At 41.2% G+C, this 26,923-nt stretch overlaps 1 protein-coding gene across 3 annotated transcripts in view; it reads right to left on the bottom strand.

The window, feature by feature from the left end:
• The window catches only part of Prdm10 (PR/SET domain 10), a 106,155-nt gene extending 81,648 nt beyond the window's left edge, over positions 1-24,507 (bottom strand). For all 3 annotated transcript variants that reach the window (XR_015452411.1, XM_013078830.3, XM_087214279.1), the window contains exon 1: positions 24,334-24,507. The gene's annotated coding sequence lies outside the window, so the exon portion shown is untranslated. The remainder of the gene's footprint in view (positions 1-24,333) is intronic.
• Positions 24,508-26,923: the final 2,416 nt, after the last annotated feature.

Genomic DNA, 26,923 nt, shown 5'->3' with positions numbered 1-26,923 from the left:
TTGTGACACCCCTTTCCTCATCCTCCCAGCCCATTCAACAGTCTGCTCGAATGTATTAGGGCCTCACCAGGTTCTTCAGAAGAGTCTTTGCCATTAATTCAAAGAAAAGAAAAACCCAGGCTAAGAGACTTGCTGGGGGTCTGAACCTGACAATCCTACATGAAAATCCCCAAGAGTTCAAAAGGAACCCGTACTCAGTATGACTTCTAAGGAATGACAAACCTTGATGTTTGCCTTTTCCTTTGTCTAAAGGATAGGTGACTGGCTGGCAAAATTCGAAGGCAGTTTCAAAGAGGAACCTGCCAGGGATCCTCTCTGCTACTCTCACAAGACAGTAGGTAGAAATCCCAGAGCAGCACTGTATCCGGCCGTACAATAAGTGCACAAATTGCTATCATCATCCAACTTGAGACAGAGAAAGTAAGTGTGCAAGGCTCTCGGAACAGAATACTACCACACCCAGAAACCCCCCGTGCTCTCCCCAAGGGTATCCGACCTTTCTCCCAGATTCACCTTTCCCCTAGCAGGTAAGGAGGGTACAGCATTGCATTGCTGGAGCTGACTTCAGGGTGGTCTGCAGGATCTACGCAAGACTGTAAGACCGGGTCTGCCCCACAGTCTCATCTTCCAGGGCTGGGAGGAAAATGTTACAGTGTATCTTAGAGCTCCTCCTCTTTGGAGGGGCCTTGGACTCCAGTTTCAGTTTCAGTTTCACCAATATGAGACCACCAAATACCCCACCTTCCTATTCCTCTGTATTTTGACTTCTTAGATTTTTTTTCCAGTACCAGGAATCAAACTCAGGACCTCATGCTTGCTAGGCAGGCGCAGTGCCCCTGAGCTACATCCCTGGCCTTTGACTTCTTAGACTTGACCAGCACAGGTTGGTCAGCAAATCCCTCCAGGGGAAATTAGTGCTGGACTTCCAGCTCACTTCCCAGTACCTTGCCTGTTTCTGGGGTATTGGCCCCTGCGGCAGGACTGCTAGAGCAGCCCCCAACTGTAATTTATCTCCTTGGTCCCCTGAGATTGCCTAAAGCTTCTCAGGCTTCTCTGCCTCTTAGGAACTCCTTCCTCTGACCTGCTTCCAGCCTCCTGTCCTACTCCAAGGCCAGAAAACACACCACAGTGAAAAAGCACTAAGGAAGCTAGGCTTACTCTCCAGGATCTGACTAAGATGGGGCCACCTGGGTAGGAAACTAAGGGACAGAAGGATGGATGGGAAGGGGAAGTAAAAAGGGACTAAGATGTGATATGTATATGTACCAAATCTGCGCAATGACTGTTTTCATTATGTATCACAAAAATAATAATTTTTTAAAGATTTTAAAAAGAATTTAGTTGAACCTTACATACAAAATTTAACTTAAAATAGACTGAAAACCTAAACAGAAGAGCAAGACTAAAAAAACTCTTAAAAGAAAACAAACCTGTCAGGTAAAAGGGCCGAAAACCAAGACCAGACCAGGCCACAACAAGCCTTTATTAGGGGAATAGATCTGCCAGACTGCCTCTGAACAAAGGAGAGACAAAAGCAATATGGCCAGGGCAGGGAGAGTCTTTTATAGAGACTGGGGTGGGGTTTGTAGGGGCTGAGGCAGGGTTGAATGAGGTAGTGACTAGGGAATGGAGGAGCCGGTGATGTCACTAGATGGTAGGAGGTGAGCGAGTATTAGGTTACCTTCTAGGAGGGAACAGGGGCATGCTGGGAAGAAGAGTTTATCCTTTGGTGGGAGCAACCATCTTGGCATGACATCACACAGGGGAGGGGGCAAGGCAGGATAGGAAGAGGGCAGCTACTATACATAATAGCTGCTGAGGTAGTGGGAGACCTATCAAAACCCACTTTTCCACTCAAGCACTCAGCTGCCCTCCACCCTTTCTCTGCACTGTGCAAACCCTGAAGAGCTGCCCGAAGCCTGCCTTCATTCCTCCCCTCATTCTCCCTCCTAGGCCTACCACACTGGGGCTTCAATCCCCACCATCCCGAGAATGCACTTTTGAAATGACGACTACCATATCCAAGGTTCACTCCACAGTTCTCATCTGACTTAGCTTCTTTGTGACATTCGGACCCTCCTTAAAACCCTTCCCTTGGTTCCCAACAGTGAACTTCCCTGGCTTTCCTTCATCTCACATGTCTCCTTCATTACCTCACCTGTTGCCATTAGCTCCTAAGGTTGCACTGCGGCTTCTCTCCGCATCTTCCTTATCGTGTTTATCGTGTGCAGCTTTATACCCTCCCCAGGCTCGTTCACCCATAGGACTTTGGCAAAAGCTGTCTCCACATGGATGCCTTTGGCCAACATTGTCAAATGTCTGCCTCCTCCTCCTCACTCTGATCTGATAGCCAATATTATCTCCTCAGTAGGCCTTGCTAACCGTCCTCTCTCACACGACCCTCCTTTAACACTGTGCAAAGTGTTGACCATCTATTAAGAGGGTTGGGGGATGGATATATATGTAGTTTAGTGGGAGAGCCCATGCTTAGCTTGAGTGTGGTCTTGAGTTCAACCTCCAGCTCAGAAGAAGGGGGGGGGAGTGAGGGAGGGGATGTACCTCAGTGGTGAAGTCCGTAGCTAAAGTCCCTGGGGTGGCTCTCCAGCACCGCACCAAGAGAAAGATGGGGGGGTACAGGGAGAGAGCAAGAGAGAGCTCTATATGTGTGCAGTGTCTGTCTCTTTCCCATGGGACCAACAACACAAGGGGACCACCTGACACAGAAGTATCCTCAGCACCTAGAACCATGCCTGGTGCAGGAAGCTGTCCATAAATGCTCCCGAATGAACTCAGTCCAGTCTTCTCCTGTCTTCAGAGGGTAATTTGGTACTTAACAAAAATTTTCTCAGGCTGAATTCTCATAAATAAAAAATGTATTGCCATTAAACATGATGGCATACAACTGCTATCACATTGAAGAAACTATATATATATATATTATATTGATGTTTATGAGTGAACTTTAATGAGCTAGAGAGAAAAAAACTACAGTGAGGGAAAAAAATGAAATTACAGATGACCTTATCTAGCATTATAACTCGGAAAATCAGAATATTCTGAGGGAACTTAAACTCATGCCAACAGTAGCTGCACAGGTACAAGGAGTTCAGGGGCTCCCCAGATACACAAAATAAAAATCAGTTATTGTAAATTCAAAGAATAACTGAAAGCTAAATATCACATTAAAATGAATTTTTTGAGAAACTCGGTTCTTATAATCCAAGGGGTGTGTGTGTGTGTGTGTGTATATATATATATATATATATTTTTTTTTTTTTTTTTCCTTCAGTACTAGTAACTGAACTCAGGGCCTTCACCAAGCCCTTTTATTTCATGTTTAGTTTTGAGACAGGCTCTCGCTAAATTGCCCAAGCTGGGCTTGAACTTGTAATCCTCCTTCCTCAGCCTCCCACAGAGAGTGCTGGATTACAGGGGTGTACCACGACACAGAGACAAAAATGCATATCCTGATATATAACTATATAGTTTCTGAATATTTGCATACCCACAACTTGTGATATGCCCATAACAGTGCTGCAAGATTTGTTCCAATATTTCCATCCCAGTGTTAACAGCAGGCTCAGGTCGGCATGGGTAAGTCCACAGCAGGGTAGTTCTGGGATTGGAATGTGGATCTCCTGGCTCCTCACCTTGTGTCTCCAACCTGTATCAGCTAACAGTAGTAGGCAGAGGCCCAGGACGGCTATGAGAACTGCTGGCACTCATACCTAAACACGATACTTCAGTGTAGCTGCCCGTGCTAAGTCCCTACATCATTCCTGGTGCCCTAACAGGGCCTTCAGGCTGCTCTACATGACCAACTCCCTCCTCCCTCCGCTGTGAGTGGGAAGCACAAAGATCAGCAGCAAGTTGGGGCGGGGGGACACAGTTATTTCACTTCTCACAACTCAACCTCCTCCTCTAGAAAGTGAATTAGGAAATAAAGCTAAGAAATAAATGAAACAAAGGCAGAGTGTGTGCTCACTGGTAAGCACAGGCTCAGCATGCATAAAGCCCTGGGTTCAATCCTCAGCAATAAAAACATAAGAAAACAAGGTAACAAAATGCCTCCAAAAAATCCCAACTCCCCTAAAGCAAATCCAAGGGATATCAAATCGTAAGTCACACAGCAGAAATGTCTGAAAGGGTATCAACAGAGGTAACAGAACAGTTCAATAAGGTGCTTGGCAAATTCAAAGAAGATATAACTACTAAACAGATAATGACCCAAATAAAACAAATGATCAGCAAGTGTAGAGAAGATACTTCTAAAAATCTAGTAGAGCTAAAGAAACAAAACATGAATGGCCAGAACAGAAAAGAATGAAATTCCATAAAAATGTTCCAAGCAGAAATCCTTAAAAACAGACTGAAAAATGTGACAAATGTGAGGACAATTGTTGGATCTAAAAGACAGGTCTGTGGTTAGTGATCAAAAAAGCTACATTAGGGCCAGGGATTTAGCTCAGTGGTTCCTCCGCCTGCCTCACAAACGCAAGGTCCCAAGTTTGATCTCTGGTACCAAAAAAACAAAAACAAGAAACAAACCAAAAAAACTATATTAAAAACAGGAAAACATGAAAATTGGATCCAACAGATGCTTGATGACTCAAAGAAGACTAATTTAAAAGGAATTGGGGTATTAATGAAAAATGAGAAGATAGCACAAAGGCCATATAAAACCTGTTTAAAAGAAGTAATAGCAGAAAGCTTTCCAGACATGGAAAAATAATTTAACATACAGATAAATGAAGCACACAGACGCTTGAATAGCCATGATCAGGAAAAAAAATGCTCCACATAATAATTAAAATGCCAGAACATTTATTTTGGCTCACAGTTTGTAGAGGTTTCAGTCCATAATCGCCTAGCTCCAAGGCAGGGTGGCAAGGCAGAGGGGCATCACAGAGGAGAAACAGCTCAAGGCGGGCAGAAGAGAGCAAAAGCAAGCAAACTACAAGTAAAAATAGCACCTTCTTTCTGCCCCTTTTATGTTCTATTTAGGCTACCCAGCTTAGGGTGGGTGCCAAACCAATCAGTGGACTAATTTAGTAATCACACACACTTAATCTCAGCATCACACATTCTAGATTCAGCTACATCTGAAAAAGCCCCACCTATGACTCCAAATAAGTCAGTACTTATCAATTATAACTATTAATGTGAATGGACTCAATTCATCAATCAAAAGACACAGATTAGCAGAATGGATCAAGAAACAAAATCCAACAGTATACTGTATACAAGAAACACATCTAACCCAAGAAGAAATTCAAAGACAACAAATCAAAGGATGGAAAACAATACTACATACAATGCAAACCCCAAAACAAGCAGCAGTAGTGATTCTATTTTCAGACATTGTTGACTTTAAGCCAAAGCTGATCAAGAGAGACAAAAAAGACATTACATATTGATTAATGGAACTTTTCAAAGGAAGAGATGAAAATTATGAACACATATGCACCAAATCACAGTGTACTTAACTTCATAAAGCAAACACTAATGGACATAAAAGATCAGATAAGCCATACAATTATAGTTGGGGATCTCCCTACCCCAGTATCACAAATAGCTCAACTAAACAAAATATGAATAAATGTCAGAGATGAAGCAACTTTTAACAACTGGACTTAATAGATAACTACAGAGTGTTCCATTCAACAGAATACACCTTCTTTTCAGCAGCACATGGTAATTTCTCCAAAACAGACAACATACTGCCCAATAAAGCATGCTTAAATGAATGCAAAAGAATCAAAATTTTACCATACATAATATCAGACCACAATGCAATGAAACTATGAATCAATTGCAAAAGAAACCACAGAAACTATACAAACATGAAAATTAAACAATATTCTCTTGAATAATCAATGAGTCACAGAAGAAATTAAGGAAAGAATAAGGCAGTTTGTAGAATTAAATGATAATGCCAGTACAACATACCAGAACTTATAAGATATAATGAAAGCTGTCCTAAGAGGGAAGTTTATAGCTATGAAAGCCCACATCAGAAAAACAGAATGAGCCCAAATAAACAACCTAATGATGCACCTCAAGGTCCTAGAAGAACAATCCAAACCCAGAGCTTGTACAAGGAAGGACATTAGAGAGATCAGAGCAGAAATCTATGAAATGGACTCTAAAAAAACAATACAAAGAATCAATGAATCAACAAGCTAGTTCTTTTTTCTTTTTTTTTTTTTTGAGACAGGTTCAATTCAGGCTGGCCTTGAACTCACTGTGTAACCCAGGCTGGCTTCAAACTCATGTTGATCCTCCTACCTCAGCCTTCTGAGTGCTAGGATTACAGTAGTGCACCACCACACCTGGATGACAAGCTAAATCTTTAAAAGAATAAAAAAAAAATCAAAACAGATGAATCCTTAACCAATCTTACAGAAAAGAAAGAAAGAAAGAAAACAAATCAATGCAATTAGACATGAGAAAAGGTGAAATCACAATGGACATCACTGAAATCCACAAAATTATTAGCGACTACCCCATAAACCTATATACTAAAAAACTGGAAAACTCAGAAGAAATGGAAAGATTCCTAATACAAATGAATCACCAAAACTCAACCAAGAAGACTTAAAAATCTTGAATCCAAAAAAAAAAATCTTGAATCCAATAACCACCAATGAAATTGAAGCAGTTATTAAAATCCTATCCACAAAGAAAACTCCAGGACCTGATGGATTCACTGCCAAATTCTACAAGAACTTCAGGGAAAATTTAATACCAATACTCCTCAAACTCTTTAATGAAATTGAGAGGGAAGGAGTACTCCCAAATCATTCTTGGAAGGTAACTTTACCTTGATCTCAAAACCAGACAAAGCAGCCTGGGCTACATAATGAGTTCAAGGCCAGCCTGAATTACACAGCAAGACCTTGTCTGGGTGGGGTGGGGGTGGGGGTCCAACTGAAAAAGAGAACTACAAGCCAATCTTTTTGTTGTTGTTTTTTTTTTTTTTTGCAGTTCCAGGGATCAAACTCAGAACCTTGTGCTTGCAAGGCAGGCGTGGTGCCACTGAGCTAAATCCCTAGGCCTAGCCCAATCTTTTAATAAACATAGATGAGACTGGATAAAGAAAATGTGGTTTTTTTATAAAATGGAGTACTACTCAGCCATAAAAAATGAGAAATTAAGAGACATTTATAGCTAAATGGATGCACATTGAGGCGAGCGACACTCTTAAGTGAAATAAATAGGACACACACGTATAAATACTGAATAGTTTCTCTGGTGTGAGAAACTGAAAGTGTAAATAAGGACTAAAATGTGTAATAGGTAATGTGAAGTAGGAAGAAAAGGGGCAAAGGGGAAGGAAGTGGGAGGGGGAGGGGAAAGGAAAGAAGGGTATGGAATTAATATGAGAAAATGTAAAAATAGGAACAAAATCTTTGTAAATAGGGACAAATGGAGGGGTTGAAGGGAGGGCTGGGTAAGAGTGAAAAATAAGAACCAAGAGAGATTATGTAAAGGTGCAAATTTCCAACAATGAATGTCATTATATTGTATACCTAAATGTACCAATGATTAGAATGAATAATCGATAATGCAAAATAGGAAGAAAATGTCCAAAGGGGTAGGGGTAGTGGGAGGGGCAGGGGAAAGGAAAGAAGGGAAAGGAAAAATGACGAGAAATGGAAAAAATGGAAATAAAGTCTTTGTAAATAGGGAAGGGTGGAGGGGGTGAAGGGAGGGCTAGGAATGGGGAAAAAAAAAGAACCAAGATGAATCATGTAAAGGTACAAGTTCTCAATGAGAAAAAAAATAAATAAATAAACATAGATGAAAAAATCTTCAACAAGATACTAGCAAAGAGAATGCAATAAATCATCAAAAAAATCATACAACATGACCAAGTAGGCTTCATCCCAGGGATGCAAGGATGGTTCAACATACACAAATCAATAAATGTAACACATCACATAAACAGAACCAAGGACCAAAATCACATGACCATCTCAACAGATGCAGAAAAAGCCTCTGACAACATTCAACATTCATTCATGATAAAAACTCTGAAGAGAAGCTGGGGATTTAGCTCAGTGGTTCTGCCACCTGCCTTGCAAGCACAAGGTCCCGAGCTCAATCCCCAGTATCAAAAAAAAAAAACTCTGAAGAAAATAGGTATAGAAGAATCCTATCTCGGGCAACCCACTTTCCAGATGTCCCATCCTGTCCCTCTCAGGCAGGAGCTATCTTTCCCTCAATAAATATTCTCTACCCTTAAAAAAAGAAAATCCTATTTCAATATGATAAAAATCATTTATGACCAACTCACTACCAACATCATATTAAATGGGGAAAAACTGAAAGCTTTCCCTCTAAAATCAGGAAAAAGACAAGGATGTCCTCTATCACCCCTACTATTCAATACAATACTCCAAACAGTAATGAGAGTAATCATTAGCCAGAGTAATCAGGCAAGAGAAAGAAATAAGAGATACGTACAGGAAAGGAAGATTCAAATTATCAGCATTTGCAGATAATTTGCTCCTCTACTTACAAGACCCAAAAAATTCCACCAAAAGACTCAGAATTAATAACCAAATCCAGCAGTGTAGCAGGATAGTAGGTCAACAAATAAAAATAAATAGCATACCTATACACTAATAACTCACTAAGAAATTAGGAAAATAGTAACATTCACAATAGCATCAAGAAAAGTTAAATACTTAGGAATTAACCTAAACTCAAAAATGAAAGGCCTCTAGAATGAAAATTACATCACTCTGAAAAAGGAAATTGAGGATATTATAAAATGGAAAGATATCCCTTGTTTCTGAATAACAGAACCATTATAATCAAAACAGTTCTACTTCCAAAACTCATATGCAGACTTAATGCAATCCTAGTCAAAATACCAATGGCACTTCACATAGATCTAGAGAAAACAATGCTGAAATTCATATGGAAACAGAAGAGATTCAGAATAGCAAAAGCAATTCTGGGTAACAAAAGCAAAGTAGAAGGCATCATAATCCCACACTTGAAGTTATACTACAAAGCTACTGTGATTAAAACAGCATGATACTAGCATAAAAACAGGCATGTGAGAAAAAAAACCAGGCATGTGGATCAATGGAACAGAATAGAAGAAGTAGAAATAACCCCATGCACATTCAGCTATTTGATCTCTGACAAAAGGGCCAAAGACATACACTGGAGGAAAGATAGCCTCTTTAATAAATGGTGCTGGGAAAATTGGATATTCACATGCAGAAGACTGAGTCTAGACCCATATATCTCATCATGTACTAAACTAAAATCAAAATGGATCAAAGATCTAAATGTTAAAAACAAAAACAACCTGCTGGAAGATAAAACAGGTACAACTCTTGAAGACATAAGTGTAGGTGAAGACTTTTGAACAGAACCCCAATGGCACAAGAAATAATACTGAGAATCAAAAATGAGATCATATCAAATTTTTACCAGCTATTTCTCAGAGAAAGCATGATATAAAGAACTCAAAATATATAAAAATATATTTTATAAAGAACTCAAATATATAGAACATATAAAGAATTCAATAGATAAGGAATACTCAAAAAGTAAAAATAAACCTCCCCCCAAATAAAAACCCAATCAAAAGATGAGCAACTGAAATGAACAGATAGTTCTCATAAAAAAGTACAAAAGGCCAATAAACACATGAAAAAATGTTTGACATTTCTGGAACAGAAAAATGCAAATAAAATTACACTAAGAAGGGCCAGAGATTTAGCTCAGTGGTGCTGACACCTGCCTCACAAACGCAAGGTCCTAAGTTTGATCCTCGGTACCAAAAAAAAAATTACACTAAGATACCATCCTACCCCAAAAAGAATGACCATCATCAAAAATTCAAATAACAAATGCTGGTGAGGATATGGGGAAAAAGGAACTCTTCTACATTGATAGTGGGAATGTAAACTAGTATAGCCACTTGGAAATCAGTGCAGAGATTCCTTAAAAAATTAAGCACTTAAAAAAAAATTAACCACTTGACAGTTTACTCCAGATATCACTGGAGCAGAGCATTTATTTACATACTGACTATCCCGAGTGTCACTTGGACAGGTGTCACTTCGACCAGTTGATTCTTCTATTGAATAAACTTGATAAAATTGTCATTTCAGGGCCAGGGATTTAGCTCAGTGGTTCCGCTGCCTGCCCCGCCAGCTCAAGGACCTGAGTTTGATCCCCAGTACAAAAAAAAAAAAATTGTCATTTTATATTTCCTGTTATATTATCTTATAAAAATTAATGGAAAATCTGCAATTTTTGGTCACCTTGTATTTAAACAATTGGACTGGTAAGTGGTTAAAGATGGAAATTCCATTTGACCCAGCTAATCCTTTTCTAGTTATCTTCCCAAAAGAGTTAGTCATCATTTCAGGGACACAGGCATATCTATGTTTACAGTGGCACAATTTATAATAGCTAGATCTTGGAAACAGCATGTATATCAACAGACAAATGGATAAAAAATGTAGTATTTATACACAATAGAGAACTACTCTGCCATAAAGATAAACTTGAGGCATTCATAAGCAAATGGATGCAGCTTGAGAACATAATGTTAAGTCAGACATGCAAGCTTAAATATAGCATGTCTTCTTTTATATGAGAAACTCAAAATATATATATAAATATAGAGAGCAAAATACAAGATAGATAGGAAATAAGAAGTTCAAATAATTCCCCAAATTATTGTTTCAAAAATATTTTAAGATAAATGGTAATTTATTTAATTTACACTATGAGTTTCTTCTGTTAATTAAAACAAAAATTTTATCCTTTAATTTGTGTGTTTCTCCTTTGTAAAAACCTTTTTTTTGTCTTTGACTTGCACTCTGGGTAACATCATGGCTATCCTTTTAAGATCCTGATACATGGTATATTAACCATTGTTATTCTCTCATTATTTTGTCATGAAACTGTTTTATTTTTCCATATTAATAAGAAGAGTATTTTTATGTTTTCTTTTTTAATATCTACTTGTATTATATTAAAATTTTTAAAATTTTTAAATAGTTGAACATAGGTTTTGTATTTCATAGGTACCTGAATTTCAGCATATATTTATCTTTCATCATTTAGACAGCTCCAAACATAACACTAGTTACACTTTTATGCCATGTCAATGAGCTTCACAAAATTCCCTCTGGCAATTACACTGTAGGTTTGTCTTGTTCAGTACTGTGGACTGAAGCCAAGCCTTCACACTGAGCTACATTTTCCAGCTTTTTTTTTTTTTTTAATTTTGTAACAGGTTTTTGCTAAATCACTAAATTGCCTATGCTGGGCTCAAATTTGTAATCCTCCTGCCTCAGCCATGAATGCTAGGATTACAGGTGTAATCCCAAGCTTCTATTAGGCTCATTTTTGTAATATATTTTCATTGTCTCAATTTCATTCAAAATTCTGATATTGAAACAAATAATAACAACTGGTGGTGAGGATGTGAAGAAACTGAAATCCTCATACACTTCTTTTGAAAATATAAAATGCTACAGCCATTTTGGAAACAGTTTGGCGATTCCTCAAAAGGCTATACAGCGTTAATCAAATGAACCAGTGATTCCTCATCAAGGTATAGTAAACCAAAGAGGAAAGACATATGCCCCCAAAATACTTGGACGTGAATATTCATAGTAGTATTGCGAGAGCTAAAACCTGGAAGAAATCCAAATATTCATCAACTAATGATGGATACAAAAAATGTGGTCTATCTGTACAATGTAATAGTATTTGGCCATATAAAGGAATAAAGAACTAGGCTTGATGCAACAGGGAGAGACCCTGAAAGCATTATGCTAAGTGAATACAGCCACAAAGGATTACATACTGAATGACTCCACTAATAGGAAATATGCACAATAGGGATCCCAAAAGAGACAGAACACAGAGTACGGGTGGCCTAGGATTTGGGAGAAGATGGGAGAATTAATGCTGACAACTAAGAGGTAGAAAATTTCTTTGGGGATTATGAAAATATTCTAAAATTGGTTGTGGTAATGTCAGTTGCACAACTGAATAATTAAAGTTATTGAATTGTAAACTTTAAATAAGTGAATTGTACAATATATGAACTATATCTCAAGAAAGCTTTTTTTTTTTTTTTTTTTTGCAGTGCTAGGACTGAAATCAGGGTGTGCGCATGCTAACCAAGTGCTCTACCACTGAGCTACAAGCTCAACCCGAAGTTTCTTTAAAAAAAAAAAAAAGATTAAACCAGTTGGGTGGGGTGGCACATGCCTGTAATCCATTCACTCCTGAGGCTGAGGCAGGAGGATCGCCTCAAATTCGACAGTGAGTTCAAGACCAGCCTGAACTACATAGTGAGACTTTGTCTCCAAAAACAAACAACAAACAAAAAACTAAGACTAAGAACTACATAGTGAGACTTTGTCGCCAAAAACAAACAACAAACAAACAAAAAACTAAGATTAAGCCAGGCATAGTGGCGCATACCTATAATCCCGGTGCTTGGGAGGCTGAGGCAGGAGGATCGAGTTTGAGGCCAGCCTGGGCTACACAGGGAGTTCAAGGCCACCCTGGACTACATAGTGAGACCCTGTCTCCAAAAGATAAATAAATAAATAAAAAGATGGATATTTAAATCTATAAATTATACCAACTTTCTTTTTTTTTTTTTTTTCTTTTTTTGAGTCAAGGTCTTGCTAAATTTGAGTTGTCCTTAAACTCACTACCTAGACTGGTCTTGAAGTTAGGTGATCCTCCTGCCTCACCTTCCCAAGCACTGGGATTACAGCCATGCACCACCATGCCTGGCTTGCTGGCATTAAATCTATGCAAATTTTCTAGAAAACAATTTGGCAACATCAAGAACTGAGCTGAGTGTAGTGGCACATGCCTATAATCCCAGCACTCCACAGGCAGAAGTAGGAAGATAGCTTTGAGTTCAAGGCCAGTCTAAGCTACACAGTGAGTTTAAAGCCAGCCTGGACTATATAGTAAGACCCTATGTCAAAAAAAACCGAACAGAAAGAATTATTACACACACACATACCCACATGTGTGTAATATTTGCATTCAATTAAACATGAAGATATTTTTAATGAAACTTTCTTGAGAAAGTGACAGGGCAAAAGAAATCGGGGGCATGCTTTGGGACTAGTAACTTTTAAGAGAAAAACCTCAAACAGGAGTTAAAATGAGCCTATAAAAGGCCACAAGTGAAAAATGAAGAATTTAAACTTCACTAAGTTGGTCTTCAGTTTTCAAAGTTCATGAACTAGTTTTACCAGTATCAAGTAGGGAGTTAGGTGAAAGACAAATTCCAGAATCTCACTCCTGAACATTTTGAAGCAATCAATTGCAGAGGTAGGAAGAAGCACAAAAATCTTTGCTCTTAAGCCTCCCCGGGTAGTCCTGGTGTCAGCTAGATCTAACTCCTGCACAGCAAACAAAGAGAAATATCTATCCTGGCAATGACATGTCTTAAAAAATCATTTTTAAAGGTCCCTTGTTGCCTTTGCTGCCTTGTGCATGCCATGCTGTTTCTGCTCTGCCGTGCCTGCTTGTCATCCCTGTCTTGGAGCCAGCTGATTATGGACTGAAACTTCTACAAACTGTAAGCCAAATAAACCCCTTCCCCTCTAACTTTGGGTGTTATTTTGACTCAGCAATGAGAAAAAAGTAACTAACACAGAAATTTGGTACCAATGGGCCGGGGATTTAGCCCAGTGGTTTCGCTGCCTGCTGTGCAAGTGCAAGGACCCGAGTTCGATCCCCGGTACCAAAAAAAAAAAGAAATTTGGTACCAAAGTAGTGGGGATGTTGCTGTGACATTACCTGGCCATGTGGGTCAAAAGCCTTTGGAACTGATCTGTGGGAAGGGGAAGAGTTAGGAAAGATCCGGAGACACTGGCTACAGAAGCAGCGCTGGAATGCCTTAGGCTGTTTTGTATGGGAGATTCTGGTCGGAGCTCAAAAGACCAGAAAGCTGTTAAAGAGTAGGCTCAGGAGATTTCTGCTGGTAAAAAGGACTGCATTCACTGTCGGACTCCAGATGATGTGTGTTATGGCTTGACAGAATGTTTATCTGCATTTTGTTCATGTCCATATACTTTGCCTGAGACTGAGATTAGGGGTGGTGAACTAATTAATCTTGTAGAAGAAATTTCAAGGCAGTCAAATATTGAGGCAGTGGCATGGCTACTGTCGGAGACTTTTAGCCAGATCTATGTTGAGAATCAAGAGCAAAAAGCCCAGCAGAATGACTTAAAATGTTTTGAGTCTGGCCAGAAAGGAAGCTCCAGTAAAGCCGTGGACTGCAAAGATACAGCAGAGCAGATCTTGATTGCTGAGAAGAAACTGGAGAATAGAAAAGATGGCCTAAGGACATCACAGGATTCAGCAGTACTCCACCCTTTGCAGCCTCAAAATTGAAAAAGTAAAGGATTTTGCTTTGAAAAGGAAGCCCCAGAGCACCATGTTCCAGGATGGCAGTGGCCTAGGGAAGTTGTTCACTGGAATTGGATTCAGAGTGCTCAGCAATCCAGGCACTCAACCCCTTCAGCCAAGGGAGAGGGAAGACTGGCTACTACTGTTCCATTTGGCAACTGACCTTGACACTGGTTTTAGGTGCATGCAGAATGCAAGAGTTGTGGAGAGGCTTCCACCCAGATTTCAGAAGAAAGCCTGGGAGGCCAGGCAGTGTGTCCCTGAGAGGGCAGTGTGTGAAGCTGTGAGTGTGAAGCTGAAGGTGCAGTGGAGAACCCAGAAGTATGGAAAAGCCAGAAGTGTTGCTTGTCTGAGGAAAACTGCAAAGAGGGAGCAGAGCCAGCCCCAGAGAGAACCCATGGGAACAACACCCCCCCTACCAAGTGCCGTAGGGGCGGAGCCACCCAAGCCCTTTGGAGTTCACAACTTGCCACAGATTGCCTTGGATGCTGGAAGTGGAACTGAGGAATGTAATGTTTGGCCTGCTGGATTTTGGACTTACTTTGGTCCTATTCCTTTGTTTCTTCCTATTTGTACCTTTTGGAATGGTAATGTCCATCCTGTGCCATTGACTGTTGGAAGTGTTTGACTTTCTTTTCATTTGTACAGGGGCTTTCAGCTAAGACTTTGGCTTAAATCTCAGAGGAGACTTCGGACTTGGACTTTTAAGCAATGCTGAAATTATTAGGACTTCGGCAACTCTTGGAGATGGACTAAATGCTTTTTTGCATAAAGGGATATGCATGAGTCTTTGGGGGGCCAGGGGAGGAATGTTGTGGTTTGTGTTTAGATGTCCCCCTAAAGCCTCTTGCAGATGAGGTGGGACACTCCTTTTCAGAGGTAGTTGAATCTGGAATGTGTGATGCTGGGGTTAAGGCCGTGTGATTACTAAACCACTACATGTGAGTGATTAGTTTAGCACTGCCCTAATCCTGGTAGTTTCAAAGGAATAAAAGAGGCAGAAACTCTTCTCAGTGTGAGAAACTGGAAGTGTAAATAAGGAACAGATGGATGATAGATATTGGGAAGTGGGAAGAAAATGTTCAATGGGAAGGGGAACAAGGGAGGGGGGAGGAGAAAGGGCAGGAAGGGAACAGGGATAAAAAATAAAGAATGGAAGTAAAACAATAGCAAAAAGGTTTTGTAAGTGGAGAGGGGAAGAAGGGTTGAAAGGAGAGGAGGGGAATGGGGAAAAAAAGAAGAATCAAGTTATATTATGTACAGGTACAAATCTCCCATGATGAATGTGACCATTATGCATGTCAAAAGTGTACCAATAAAATTAATTTTAAAAGAAAAGAAAAATTATTACAGCAAAAAAAATCATTTTTAGAAATAATATGTGACTGATTACGCTAAGGTCATGACTGCCTTTGGCAACCAAGGGACAAAGATTACAGGTGGTGGTGCACACCTGTAATCCCAGCACTCTGGGAGGCTGAGGCAGCAGGATCTCAAACTCAGCTTGTGTAATTTAGCCAGACCTAGTCGCAAAAAAAAAAAAAAAAATCCCGAGGATGTAGTTCAGTGTAAAGGCCCCTGGGTTCAATCCTGAGCAATAAACAAACAAAAATAAGATTACCACTCTGAATTCTTACTCCAACTTAGTGGCATTCATAAATACTCTTAAACTTTCAAGGGCCAAAGCCATCATCTTAAAAAAAAAGAAAAAAAGTTTGTTTCTTATTGCTAAACACAATCTTTGCAAGAACCCCTACACCTTTCTTCAAAATATGCAACTCACCAGTTTTTTAAATATATTTGCGTGGTCCTTATATGTTAGGATTCTCAACAGGCTGGAATAAATGTGCTTTCTGCTCCCAGCTTCCTTCACCACACGTACTGTACACCTATCAATATACCTGAGAGGAGCTTTAGGTGTATATATGGACTTCTGCAGGACACCAGAAGACAGAAAGACTGCTGCACAAGACTCATCCAATAAGATCAAGCATGTGTGTCTCTCACTGTGGATACTGGATTTACAAAGTTTCAAACGCACTCTCCCTCCAGCTGCCTCCTAAACAACAGCAGTTATTCACAAGTTGGGGGGGACCCAGATACCATCCCTCTGTGACCCTGGCATTTGTGCACAGAAAGCTATCTGGCCCACATATCTCGAGGTCTTTTGTTGAAGCATCACTGCAGTAACTAAGCAGGAGACTTTCAGGTTCATCCTCCATGACCTGAAAAGCCTTCCTCACAGGTGGTTCAGTAACAATGACTCAACAAATCACAGCCAGTCTCTGGATAAAATCCTGCATAATGTAAAAAGAGGCATCATCTTAAGTAATAAGCTGTTTCCTCAATAAATTCAAGTGTTTTGAAATGTTTTGACTGAAGAAAAATAATTTAACTATTAAAATTGCTTAGAGGAAAATTCTTCTAGAGCACAATTTCCATAATTTAACACTGTATTTGCAGTATGAGAGAAAGTAGTGTAATTACTTGCTCACTCTACCTCAGTGCCTGAAAAATAGTCTTTTATTCAGAGAAACTAGACCATAACTCTAAGCAAGAGTAAGCAAATCGGTACTGGTTTGCAGTCATTTCCTTTATAGCTAACTCACACCCCAGTAAACAGGTTAATGTGGTCTGTTTTTCATTTTCAAATTCTCATTCCTCAACCTCAGTCCCTTCTTAACAAAGATAAATGTGAAACATGAAATAGATTTTTAAAAAGTATTTTATTAACAAGATGGTGAACCTAGAAAGATCCCAGATAGATGACACATTAAGGCTGTTATAGCCTTCATGAAAACTCTTCCTTGAGGCCCTGAGTTTAATCCCCAGCACCCCCCCCACACACAACCTTAACTGCCCTATAATTAAGACTTAAAATCTAAACAAGGTACAGAGGCATCTGCCTGTAATCCAGCACAATATTAAATAGAGGCTGAGGCAGGAGGATAGCAACTTCCTGTCCTACCTGGACAATTTAGCCAGATCCTGTTTCAAAATACAAAGAACAGGGGATCTAGCTCAGTGGTAGAGTGCCCCAGGTTCAATCCCCAGTACTGAAATTTTTAAAAAAATGAAAAGAAGGACCTATAATCTACCAAATTATAAACTTCTCCACTATAATAAAACTACTATAGTAGGTAGGCTGGCAATCTCTGGTCTAGTATTCAGACTTCTACCAGCCAGGACATTGCTTAAAGTGCTTTTTCAGTAAGGAGAAGTAGAAAAATAATGGATCTGAAAGCAAGTAAGATTTCATTACCTTGACAACTGAAATAATAACACTTGTCTTACCTAACTCACAAGTTCATAGTTAACATAAAGTGGGATATTTGTTACAGTATAATTCTACAGCAAATGTTAATTAAATGTTAAATTTAAATCATGACTACCATAGCCTATTAGATCATAAAGATAAATTATCCAGAAAAGTCTTATTTTATTATTAAACAATTGATCTGAGAATAAAAGTCTCTTAACTATAGGCACAGGTTCTCTTTTACCCATATATTTCAACTTCAAACTGAATTTTAAAACTATGTGATTGGTATTTTTTCCACATAGAGAGACACAATAGAGGCATTCAGATTAGGAAATCTCAGCCACAACTTTTCCCAAGCAATTCATTGGATTGGTTCATTCAGGTGTAGCCTACATCAAGTTGGATTTGGACTCGGAGTTAAATGAGATCATAAAAATAAAATCCTCTGACAGACGCAGCTCTTTATTTTAAAAATCAGCATAATCATAGTCTTATCTGATTCCAAGTACATGCAATGTAATTCAAAGTTATATAAGTAAACAACTAGTGAAATAGTAATAATTATAACTACTGCCACTTATAGAGCACCTGTAGGGTAGCAGGCACTTTGAGATGTCCTTTAAATGCTGGCTTGCGAATATATCTTACCATGACCAAGAATGGTCACTTGTGCACCAAGCAACATTTACTCCCAGATCCCTGATAAAGCAAGCCTGGACCTAACATTCAGCAGCAGGTGCCAGGCCCCCAGCAGGGCTTGGACCCACTGCTGACCTCATCCCAAGGGAGCTATTGGAGGTTGTAATTCACTAGACCCACAGACAGATTTAATTGAGTAAACTGCTTAATGGCCAGAGTTGGCTAACTACAAAGCTCTGGACCATTCCCATTGTAAAAATTCAAATAATAGTTTTTTAAAAAGCAGTATTTGTTATCTATTCTGTATACAGCAATGATTTAGGAACTATGGAACATATTAGATGAAAAGTTTAGTAAAATATTCAGCAGAAGGAAAATACAAGTTATTCAGCATTGTTCCAAAGAGCTATAGTGTGTATAGAATACAGCAGCCCTGAAATATTAACTGAATCAGTTCATATCATGAAAATAAACTCCAAATGTTTTTTCTAGTTCTCTCATATGTATGCATTTGTCTAATAGTGCAGCTGCTGGGCATTAGAGCAGGTATATTTTTACCTTCTTGATAATGCTGAACTGTTCTCCAAAGTAGTAAATACTCTTATCAACCATGTATGACCATCTCTATTGCTAGGTACTGGTACCACCTGTAATCCCAGGTACTCAGGAGACTGAGGCAAGAGGATTACAACTTCAAGGCCAGCTTGGACAATTTAGAGGCTCTGTCCCTAAGAATAAAAAGGGCTGGAGATGTAGCTCAGTGGCAAAAGATCCCTGCATTCAATTCCTAGTAGAACAAAAGCAGTTGTGGTGAGAACTGGAATAGGTGGGGCCTGATGGGAGGCCTTCAATCCCTGGAGAGGGGATCCCCAGAGAGGGGTTCTGGGCTCCTACTCGCTTCCTCTTTCTCACTTCTCAGCCAAGAGCTGAGTGGTTCTGCTCCACCACTTGCTGCCTCATCACAGGCCCAAGCCAATCAATTAGACTGTAGTCTCCAAAGCTGTGAGCCAAAACAAAACTTTCCTCTTTATAAGCTATCTCAAGTATTTATAACAGTAAAGGAAAGTTGACTAACATTCCTAGAACTTGGCTTAAGTATATCTAAACATGAATATAAACTTTCTTTTAAAAAGTTTGTTTTTTTAAAATATTTTACTGGTACATTTTAGGTATACAATATAATGACATTCATCATTGGAAATTTGCACCTTTACATAATCTCTCTTGGTTCTTATTTTTCCCCCTTCCCCTCCCCTCCCTTGAACCCCTCCATCCCTCCCTATTTACAAAGACTTTGTTTCCTCTTTTTCATTTTCTCATATTAATTCCATTCCCTTCTTTCCTTTCCCCTACCCCTCCCACTTCCCCTTCCCCTTTGCCCCTTTTCTTCCTATTTCACATTATCTATTATACCTTTTCGTCCTTATTTACACTTTGAGTTTCTCACACTAGAGAAACTATTCGGTATTTATACATATATTGTTTTTTTTGCAGGCTGAGTCTTGCTAAATTATCCAGGCTGGGCTTAACCTTCAAAGCCTCCCAGAGTGATGAAATTACAAATGTATGCCACCTGTGCCCAGCCAACTTTCTTAAATTTTTTAAATGAATGGTGGTGCATTCCTATAATCCTAGTATTCAAGAGGCTGAGGCAGGAGGCCCATAAATTCAAGGCCAGCCTGGAATACACAGCAAATTCCAGGCAAGCCGATACTATATAACAAGACCCTTTAAAAAAAAAAAAAAAGTTTTCAGGGTTGGGAATGTAGCTCAGTGGCACAGCACCTGCCTGGCAAGCACAAGGTGCTGAGTTCGATTCTGATACTGGAAAAAATTAAGTTTTCAAATAAGCCAAGCACAGCTTGTAATCCCAGCTACAAGGAAGGCTGAGGCAGAAGGATGTTGTGAGTTGTAAGGAAGTCTGGGCAATTTAGCAAAAATTTTAAATAAAGTTCATCAAAGTGCAATGACTGCTATATAATTTCACTTTAGTTCTATAGTAATTGTTTCGAAGTTCAACAGTTTAACGTATGTGAGAGAACTTGGACATCACATAAACAGGTATCCCAAACACTTCCATTCGCAGGACCTTATGTTTATCAAGTACCACTTAAAGTCCAGAGGCTGGAGGGATAGGGCTATAGCACTTCCCAAGCATGTTCAAGGGCCTGGGCTCAAACCCTAGCACCACAGAAAAGAAAGAAAAAAAAACTGTTTTCAAAATTCACGGGTTGGAGCCGGGGATTTAGCTCAGTGGTGCTGCCACCTCCCTCGCCAGCGCAAGGTCCAGAGTTCAAACCCTGGTACAAAAAAAAAAAAAAAAAATCACAGGGCTGTCTTTTGGCTCTGTGGTGAAGCACTTGACAAGTATGCATGTGGCCCTAGGGTTCAACTCCCAGCACCACACACACATACACAACAAAAAAATCCTGGATAATTTTCAATTCACCAACTTGCAAGAGAACAAAGGAAGAGATGAGTAAGTGATGACAAGGAGACTGAAGCCTCATTAAAATACGCACCATTGCCTGGTACTAGGAATCCAGCCCCCCTTGTTCCTATTGGCCAGCTCCATACTCTTGTCCAATTCACTACACCTCTGTCTCCTTCTCACTTGGAAAACTGAACACTGTTGTGTTAACGTCACATGCTAAGAACTAAATGTAAACAAGTGCCTTAGAAAAGACACTTAAAAAGTTAAGCAAAAAAAAAAGAAAAGAAGTAGGGCTGGGGATTTAGGTCAGTGGTTTTGCCGCCTGCTGCGCAAGCACAAGTACCCGAGTTCGACTCCTGGTACCAAAAAAATAAAATAAAATACAGAGACCAGATCCCCTTCTGTCACTCTAGTGAGTCAACCAAACCATGTAAACAGTTTAATACCAGAGTGGGGGAAAATGTGTTTAGCTTAGAACGAAACAATGAAAAGCTCCCATTGACCCTCCTGCCCTACCTGGTCTCTTAGGAAAGGATAACCACAGAAGGACCAATCTGCAACATTGGGCGACTGCCAATTTGGGGGGGGGGGGGCCTGGGGATTTGGTCACATGCTAAGCAAGTGCTGCCCCACTGAGCTACACTCCAGCCCCAACATTCCCTTTCTCTGAACTCACCAGATTCTTCTCTGCTAATCTGTTAAAGTACCTATAAAAAATTAGGGACTTTGCTTTTGTTTGGGTTCTTTTGGGGTTTTTTGGGTTTGGTTTCGTTTGTGAGATGGGCATCTCACTATGTTGCCCTGAGTAGTCTTGAACTGATGGGCTCAAGTGATCCTCCCACCTCAGCCTCCCAAGTAGCTGAGACCACACTTGGCTCAGTACCTGTGATAAATTTAAATAATAAATTCTGCTTGTGAAAAACAAATGGCTGGACTGGGTGTGTCTACACTCACTGGGAGAAAGAAAATTACTGTAGTGCAATAGGTCAAAGTACATCAGCATTCAAGTTTAAAAACAAACTCTAGCTAAACAAACTCTACAAGGACAGGACATTTACTAGGTTGTTTTTAGCAAATCATTTTTACCAGATGAAATTATGCAGTTACCATACATTTGTCAGTGCTCAAAATATAAACTAATTGAGAAAACCACAGCTCAAGGTCTTTTTTTGTTCGTGTGTGTTATGTTTTGTTTGTTTTTGGTTTTTTCAGACAGTCTCACTATGTCCAGGCTGGCACTGAACTCACCACATCCTCTTGCCTCAGTCTTCTGAGTGTGGCCACAACCTCCAGCTCGGCCCAGTAATTTTTTAGCTCTTTGATCAATTCTGCTTGTTACCCAAAAACCTATCCCTGTCAATTAGGGTATGCTTTTAAAAAGTAAAATGAATCAAAATATTATACTTTAGTTCAGAGGACTTCATGATGCACCCTTTAAAGAAACTACAGAAAAAAGCAAATCCTCAGCCTAGTCTTTACACAGCTCTCCACATCAAAACAAAACTTACTAAACCACACGATGCCAATTTTGTACAAATATTTTATGCACTCACAAATATTTGCAACACCAAAATGTCAGCAAGGATTATCTCTGGTAAATTACACGGTTGGGCTTTTTACTTTTTATACTGACTATATTTTCTATGTTTTCTTCAGAGATCACAATTATTAAAACTAGAAGGAAAAAAAAAAACCTCAGGCAAGTGGAAATTGAGGCAGTGCCAAGTTGGGGATTATATTGGATTAACATACCATAACCCTAAATAAAAATCATTCAAGGCCCTTGAAGAGAAGGACCTAATATCACACACCCACATTTCAGATGTTTGATATACAATACACACAGTACTATATGGGGAAGTACGTTATAAAACATTTTTTAAAAGTACACATGGGTTCTTTGGCAAAATAGCAATTTAGCACTCTGGAAAATAACATACCAAAGTGGGTCCTCACGGAATAAATGAATAAGAGAAGTCACAAAGTGAAAAAAACTCTTGATCCAAAACACAAAATGTAAACTCATTAAATGTTGCTGAATGCGCAAAGTCGGTCCACCCCCAGCTCTGGCGAAATCCATACAAAACGGTTCGTTTTATGTCAGTTTCACCTCAATTTATTTGTAAAACCTAGTAAAGTCATCTTTTAAATCACTAGCCTGAATAACAGTTTATACATGGCTTTGTCCCTAAACAATCCTAATTTTCTTTCAGCTTTTTTCACTTCTAGAGCAACAAATGAGTATTCAATGCAAAAGCTACCACCTAGCAGGCCGTGGAGTAGAATACAATGTAACAATGCACACCCTCCAGCCTTCAAAGCGCTCACTGCAGTGGTGGACTGCTAACAAAGAAGGGAACAGGTCGGGAAAAGAGGCCACCAATCTTGAGCAATGCTCCCGAGTTTATAGAGCAGGCAAGACTTGAACAGGTGAGAGAACCTAGTTAGGGCATGGGATTCAGCTGGGCCAGTCTCCCCACCCTAATCCTCCATGGGAGAACAAACCACCTCTCAAGTACACACATATATTGACTGAAAACGGGTCGAAAGCCAATAATCGACATAGTGAAGCTAAAGGAACAGGCACCCAAAAAGCAACAGCGCTGGTTCGTGTGCCTGCAGGGGAGACGGTGACTATTCCATTTTACTTACTACAGTATCTAGTACGTGGATACTGTCTTTTCAAAAATGATTATTAAAAGCAGACGGCCGGCTGGAGTACTATAAACCACCAACCAGCTCCCAAACAGCTGGCCTCTCGGCCGCTGCTCTACACCCTGGGCCCGGCGAGGCCGGAGCCCGAACTCGGCCTGCGGCCTGCCCACCCAGACCGACGCGGCGAGCACCAGACAGACCCACACGGGCCGCCCCGCACCCTGCAGGCGGGGCCTCCAGTCCCCGCGAGGCCGACTTGTAAATAAAGGCCGGGCCGGCTGTCTGCGCGGCTTCATCAAGACAAAGCTGCGCGCACCATGCGAGAGACCCGCGCGGTGCGCGCCAGCCGCCCGCTGCCCCGCGCTGGCCCGCGGATCCCGGCCACCGCGGCCACCGCGGCCACCGCGCCCGCCGCCGCCGCCCGGCCGCCGCCAACTGCCGTCCCGGCCCAACCAACGCGGGCAGGGGAGGAGAGGTGCTCGTGGCCGGCGGAGTGGGCGAGCCGGTCGGGGGTCGCGGAGGGAAGCGCGCGCGGGGAGGGCAGGGCGAGGAGGCGCCAGCGCCGTCGCGGAGCGCAGAGCCCGCAAGACCTCCCAGAGGGGCTTGTGCCCCTTTCCCCTAGGACGGTGCAGATGGTTTGACCCCCCACCCGAGGAAGGTGCCTTGTCCCAGCCCGGCTGGACTGTACCATCGGGCGGTGCCGCCGGGATTTCTCCCCCCCACCACCACTACCATCAATTCCACCCCCCCCAGCCGGGTCCGCGGTCGGTTGGCCCCGGCCGGGCTCTGAGACGCGGAAAGAGCTGGGCGCCATTTTGGGTGGGACTAAGCAAAGACGAAACACCCTCCCAGTCGATGGGGTACTCTGGACCCTAGCTTATCCGGTTCCCTTACTCCTTTAGGTACTTACACGATGTTGGGTGAGGGGAGCTGGAAGATCAGTGGGTCCCTGGTCCTCTCTCCCTAGGGGTGATGGAAATCAAACCCCCCCGCCACCTCCAGGTGGTTCTTCCCGCCGCAGAGTGGGAGCAGCATAGAAGGCGGGGTCTTATTAGCATAATCTGCCTGGCAACCTGAGGTCGACGTTATATGATTGGTTAAACTCTGTAAATCCCCTGCCGTGCCTAGAGACGAGAAACGCTGGGCCGAACTGACAGGCCCAGATTTAAGAGTCATGACGAAGATCCTGAGACGCTCATTCAGGCGGCGGAGAAGCCAAAAGGAGATTCGCACAATGGCCCAATGACTGAAGGCCTCTTTATTTCGTGCTCTGCAGTTCATGTAAAATCCAATCGAAGAGCGGGTCTCTGGCTGCGTTCGCCTGCGTTTGTACTCTGAGCCAATCAGAAGGCCCGACTCTTAGCATTCAGGGTCAAGTCCCTCGGAGGTCTGGCGTGGCCGCAGGGCAAGTCCGCTGCAGACCGGGTGTCCCAAATTCCCTGTTCGCTTCCCTACGCCAGGGCCCAGGGTCCTGCGGAGCGCGGCAGCGCGGTCTCAAGGCTCGCTCACCCCAGCACAGGTTCTCATCCGAAGCGGCCAGCCTGCGGGCGAGCTCGAAAACCCCACATCAGCGCCGCGCGACCAGGCCCTCAGGCTCGGCCACAGGCTCTTGTCTCATGCACATTGCTGACCCTTGGACCCTGTGATCGGTCCAAACCATATGGCGCCTTCACTATATCTTTCCTTTCTCCTTTGCCTTTCTGGAAGGAAACATTAAGTATTATAATCTATGATCCCAGCACTCGGAAGGTTGAGGCAAGCGGATCGCCCGTGAGTTTGAGGCCAGCCTGAGCTACATAGACCGTATCTCAAAAAAAAAAAAGTATTACAATCAAATGACTTAACTCAGTCATTTCTTAACCTCAGACTTCCGCAGGACCGTGCTCCCTTAACACTGGAAAGGGCAGCCCAGTGCACAGGATGAACATTGGAATGTGACACCTAGATCCAACTACACACTATCGATGGGCGGTTAGATGTCAGAGACCTTGGACCTTTGTACCTTCAGGAAATAGTTTTCTCATCCACGGTATCTACCTTGCAGTGTTTTGAAGATTAAATGAGATCTTTAAAATACTGAATAAAGTCCTTTTCTTAGCACTTAAACAGATGATAAAACCTACAAAATGGCTAAATTATTGGCTAACCAAGAAAAAGGGAAGAAAGGACCACTAAGCAAAAGATCTGAGAATAAAAAGCCCCTAGAGGAAAATGGCCGCAAAATTCACTTAACGGTATAGAAGAGAGCGTTCTGGTTTTTTTAAATTCAAAAAAACACATGACTGCCTCATAAAACAACTTGATGAATAGGCCATGTCTTGTTCTTCCATAATGTCCTGTGCAGGCAGCCCAGGACTTAGAATAAAGCCCATCAGTAATAAGCCTTGCTGCATTTAATTGAAAAGAAGAGGGCCAGGGATTTAGCTCAGTGGTTCTGCCGCCTGCCTCGCAAGTGCAAGGACCTGAGTTCGATCCCCAGTACCAAAAAAAAAAAGGAAAAGAAGATGAAAAGATGCCAAGTGAGGCAGAGCTTAACACTTATACAGCAGTGCTCTTCACTCTTCTTTGATTGTATGGACACAGAAGTCATTTGCCCAGAAAAGATTATATTGGTTAAGAGAATCACTGGAATGATTACCCTTCTGTGGTCTTGGAAAAGCTGCCATACCTTGTATCCCTGGGCATCTATTGAGAATACCTCCTTTGGAGATTTAACCTTATTACATCCTCTGTGATGGATTGGGAGTCTCTTCGGGCTGGCTAACCAGAAGAGACACAAAAAACAAAAGGAGACTTGCAGTGAGATAAGAGCTGAGTGGGAAAGAGGGACAAGAATTCAACAGTCCAAGCAGGTTTGTTGCTAAACCTGAGAGGGACCTCTCTATGGGAGCACAACAGAGAAGGTGTCTCTTATAGGCTAAGAGGCTTTTCTTATAGCGTTTTTTGGCCAGATTTTTAAGGAGGTAGATTAATGGTGAGCTTGTGGCTTGCGGATGTGTCCTCTGTAATCTGCTGACCTCTGTGACCTTCTGAGTGTCCTGGGGGACTGCTGGCCCACTGACCTGTCCTCTGTGACCTGAGTAAAATGAAACCTAATCTCTCCAAGATGGTGGATGGGCTCATTAGAACTGACAATGTCCCTCTCCAGGCTTTAACATGAACTGTCTGGACTGGAGAGTCCGAGTTACTCTCGTGGACTTAAAGAAATGTTCTAAAATACAAATATTACAAGAAGACATCATCCCACAAAATTTTTTTATTCAGGTGGTCTGGAGTAAATCTCAGGAATCTGTTTTTTATGTGGCTTAAATATTTTTAAATTTACATACAATAAAATTCATTCCTTGTGGTTAGGAAGTGCTTAATGGACATGTACAAGTTACTGTTCTAAACAATGAGAAATACCTGCTGTTGTGGAGCTTCCATTCCAGGGAAGTAATAGAAAAAAAATTATAAATAATTCCGGATGCTGATGAGTACTGTGATGAAAGCAAAGTGGG

This window comes from Heterocephalus glaber, unplaced genomic scaffold (assembly GCF_053883595.1).
Source record: "Heterocephalus glaber isolate CG9 unplaced genomic scaffold, H.glaber_assembly_v1.0 deba00001446, whole genome shotgun sequence".
Taxonomy (NCBI): domain Eukaryota; kingdom Metazoa; phylum Chordata; class Mammalia; order Rodentia; family Bathyergidae; genus Heterocephalus; species Heterocephalus glaber.
The sequence above is the reverse complement of the archived record's forward strand: the minus strand, read 5'-3'. Positions and strand labels throughout refer to the sequence as shown.